Source organism: Mus caroli, chromosome 4 (assembly GCF_900094665.2).
Source record: "Mus caroli chromosome 4, CAROLI_EIJ_v1.1, whole genome shotgun sequence".
Lineage (NCBI taxonomy): Eukaryota > Metazoa > Chordata > Mammalia > Rodentia > Muridae > Mus > Mus caroli.
In genome coordinates, this window is record NC_034573.1 from 114,216,741 (window position 1) to 114,221,492 (window position 4,752).

Sequence of the window (4,752 nt, forward strand, 5' to 3'; positions counted from 1 at the left end):
AAAAAAAAAAAAAAAAAAAAAAAAGCTGGATCCAGTGGCCTACACTGTATCCCAGCCTAGGGGGCAGAGAAGAAAGACATGTGGATTCCTGGAGCCCAATGGCCAACTAGCCTAGCCAAACAGACACATTAGGTCCAGTGATAGACCCTACCACAGAAAATAAGGTGGAAAGAGCTCAAGGCATTTTTGACTTGTTCACCATTGACTCCATTCGCCACAGGAAACCACGCTCATGTGTATCCGCATCTACCCATGCATACACTGACATGCAATGATTTCAGCTTGAGAACCAATGTATTAGTATCAGCAAGGCTTTGGGGGAGAAAACACACACACAACATACACACATAATACACACATACATAATACCCATGTACACAGCACACACACACACACATATAACACACAGCACACACATATAACACACAGACAGCATACACATACAACACACACATACTCACATTCTTCATGTCTTTAAGAGCCTGTAGCCCAGTGCCCATGAAGTGTGAGTTCATCTCCTGACTCTGCTTTCTGGTCACATGGCCTCAGACAAAGCACTTTCTGGTTGTCTCCAAGCCTTGGTTCCTCCTCTCAGAGAATGAAGCTAAAAGCAGTATCTGTGTCTCTTCCTTTCTGTGCTTTCAGTGCTAAACATATGTAACGTTCTCTGCCACTGTTTGGCAGACAGGAAATGATAAAGAGCAGAATGTGACCACTGATATGTGTTGAATGAATGAATGAGAAACAGGTCAAGAGGAAAGACATATGGCATGTTTTCTTATGTGAAATCAGTGGTGTGTGTGTGTGTGTGTGTATGTTCAAAGAAGATGGGAGTGACTATCAAAGAAAGAGGGATCAATGAGTAGTGGACATGGGGGATAAACAGGGGTTGAATATGAACAAGGTTTTATATATGTATATATGCATATGTGTGTATATGTGTGTGTATATATATATATACATATATATATATGAAACTTTTTTACATATCTTATATGTTAACTTTAAGTGGGACATGGTGGCATATACCTACAACCCCAGGATTCAGGAGACTGAGGCAGGAAAATTGTTGCACATTCAAAACCAAATTGACCTATATAGCTAGTTCAAAGCTAGCCTCCATTGCATAGCATATCCGTGTCTAAAAAAAAAAAGTGATTGATTTTTTTCAGAGAAGTCAAGGGTGCTTTCTACTTTCTGCACTTGCAGCTTGCCTCAAGTAAACATGACCTGGGTGTGAAACTTTCACTAACTTCCGCCCCAGAGGGCCCCTCTAGGATCAGTCTGTAACCGGCAGATCTCCTCCCCTCTCTTGTCCACTCTCTCCCCTTTCTTTATCGCTCCCCAACCCCATACCCCTCAGGTATGCTTTGTCTCAGAATCCACTTCTTGATTCTCTGAGACTGCTGATCTCTATCTAGGAGTCCAATTAGAGGAGGGCTCCTGCCCTGTGATCTCTGAGCAGTGTGGGTAAAGAGCCACACCCAAGCAAAAGCCAACAAGGAACAGGACATCCAAGAGTGAGTGACAGACAACCGACACTATGGAACTGAGGTCGCAGATGTCCAAGTAGGAAAAGTAAGCCCTATTTTCTGGGGTCTGTTCCTCACACTCCTCATCGAATCTGATCCAGGATAGGGATCTCTGTAGTCCAAAGTCAGCTGATAGAAGCCACACACTGTAGACAGGGATGCAGAAGGTGCTCCTGAGCCACGAAGAGGAGTGGGCAGTAGTCAGAGTGGTCAATAAGGACCCAGGAAGTCCCTTGGGAAGAAATCCCTGTCTTCTGAAAGAGTGCAGAAGCCAAGACTGGAACTACTGGGAGCTTGGGAAGCTCATGTCCGAGCCTGTTTCCTTGAAGCAACCCCTACCTCCTTAACCCAAGCAAGCCCCAGTGTAGATGACAGATACAACAAAGACCAGCAGCCAGGGAGCCACATGTCAGCATCTGGGGCTGCATCCTGCAGGCCTACCAGAGCTATGCACAGGCGCAGGGACTAAGGGAAGCTTGGGAAGATCGATGGCCACAGGACAGTGACTGGGGGCGACTTCTGTCTCTCACACCTTGCAGATCCATCTCTGGCACAGCCAGGAGCAGAGCTGTGTCTGGAGGCAAAGCATCCCCCGTTAAAGGGAGAACCTCTGGGAGCTAGGACAGGTTGTGGAAATTAAGGACCACCCTGGGCTAGGTCAGATAGCCCAGTTGCCCAGCTTCAGGCTGCCTTCCCAGCCCTCCAGGGTCCTCAGCCCAACAGCCTCAAATTATCCTGCCATTAGTGGTGATCCATCCCTTCTGAGCGCCCGTGCCATTTCATCACACCGTCTCAGCATCCAACATTAGGAGATAACTGCGCTCACAACATATGTCATTACTCATTAAGGGACTTTTTCTGGATTATGGCTGGGGCTTAATGACTTGTTAAAGATGTTTAACACTTACAATTTTGTTTTTAATTTAGGAAGCAGCATGATCAAACTGCGCCCTGAGACTCTCTTCTCGATTTGGTGAAATCTGGAGATGGGCCGGCTCTGAGGCTGCCTGTGCAGGGGAGGTGATCCTTAAATTGAATTGCAGCCCTCGGAGGGGTGTTTGCCCCGTCAGCTGCTGCCAGGATCTGACATGTTAATGGGGCTGAGGAAACAATGGGTTTCAGAGGTAATTGCTGAAGCAATGACTTCCAGGCAACATTTGACTTAAAAGAAGTGCTGTTGCTGAAGGGAGGGGCAGCTCTACTCCAGAACTCCAGCCTGGGTCTATGCTTAACTCTAGTGGGCCTGCACCCTGCAACCCCAGATGTTGACACGTGGCTTCCTGGGCACTGGCCTTCGTTATGTCTGTCATCTACAGTGGGACTTGCTTGGGTAAAGGAAGTTTGGGATGCTGTCAGGAAAGGGACCGGAAGGTGAGGTTCCTGATGAAACATTTGGGAAGGCAGACTCCAGAGGCAGAAGGGCCTGAGACTCCTCATGCCCCACTGCACGGGGACTGCCATCCCTGGAGACCTCTGTGGTCTTGCACACAGTGCACCATGGATTTGGTATAAAGGGTCATCCTTGCTGTCACAAAGGAAGCCATCTTTCTTGTCCTTTCTGTACTGCTTCAGTCTCAGGAGTACCAGGCTCAGAAAGCCCTCTTCTCTCTCCGTGGCTGCCAGGTTCAGAACCCTGAAAGCAGCTGCCTGAGCCACCAGGCCAGACCTCGGAGAAGGCAGGCCTCATAAGGCCATCCATCACACAAAAGCTGCTGAGAGTGGACAAGATTCAGGCCAGGTCCCAGAGATCTCAGAGTGTTCTGGGCTTTGCCTAAGCCCTTCTGGGCTTTGGGCTTTGGGCTTTGGTGGGGTGATCTCTTCCTATCCCTCAAGGATCAGAGTCTATCAAGAAAATCTAGCTCTCTGACTATGGAAGCTGTCAGACTGGGGGAATCCTGCACTATTAATGAATCTAGCGAGATTCTCCGGAGTCTCCTCATGGCAAGAGGTATAGGTGGATTCTGTGTGTCCCGCAGTGATAAGCACTAGCATACAGTAGACAGCAGCACACGGGATAGCCAGCAGAGGAGAGAGCCCCTCCCCGTGTAGTAGGGAATTGATTCATGTCCAAGAGTCAAAGCCAGAGCCCTTTCCTTCCTATACCAAGGTCCCCAAAGCTCTGAGGCCCTCCATACCAGGGCTCCATTTTAATAATAAAGAGATTACCACAGGGGATCACAGACAGACCAGAGCTTCCCAGGACAGAGGGCAGGCTGCCTTCCTTAGCCTCTACCTACCCAAATGCACATGCTGCCCTTAGCTCCTCTGTAGTGCTCTCCTTCTTCTTAGAAAGCATCGAATACATCCCACCCATGCATCCTCCGAGCCCCAGGCCTCCCCTCCTCCAGGTCTTTACAGAGCCTCACCTAGTCATCTCTCACTGGACAGAGCTGCTCAGAAGCACATCCTTCTACGGGACCAGTAGATCTGACCTAGTGTGACCTGGCAGTTAGAAGGCGGTTAGAAGTAGTCTGCCACGTTTGAGAAAGAGAGGAAAGCAGAGAGAAGGAAGAATGAGAGAGAGTAGAGAGAGAGGGTGGAAAGGGAAGGGAGGGGGTAGGGAAGGAGGGAAGGGAAGAAAAACATCAGTAACTTTTCTGTAGAGAAAGAGAGGGAAAAGCCACACACCAGAGTTCATGGGTCAGGTTCTACCTCAGGGACTCCCGCTCACCCCTCAGCTTTTAGAAATTTCACTTTGGATTTATTGTCTACCTTGATGGAAAGAGATTGCACTGTCACAGATGGAAAGAGAATGCACTGTCACAGAACAGCAGTTCTCTCTCTCTCTCTCTCTCTCTCTCTCTCTCTCTCTCTCTCTCTCTCTCTCTCTCAAAACAGGGTTTCTCTGTGTAGCCCTGGATGTCCTAGAACTCACTCTGTAGACCAGGCTGGCCTTGAACTCAGAAATCCACCTGCCTCTGCCTCCCGAGTGTTGGGATGAAAGGCGTGTGCCACCACTGCCCCGCACAGCAGTCCTATCTCACTGGCCATATGTGTGTGTGTGTGTGTGCATGTATATATAAGTGTGGTAGAAGAATTTGTATAAACTGTAGGCACAGACTCTGAAGAACTCCATAGCCTTTACTGTGCAGGGTCTAGCACACACACACATCCTGGGGAAGCCATGCTGTGTTCCCAAAGCTTTGTGATGGCAAAAATGGCAGGACTGCACATACCCTCATTCTCCTTTACTGCTGAAACCGTCGGGTCACTGTCTGAG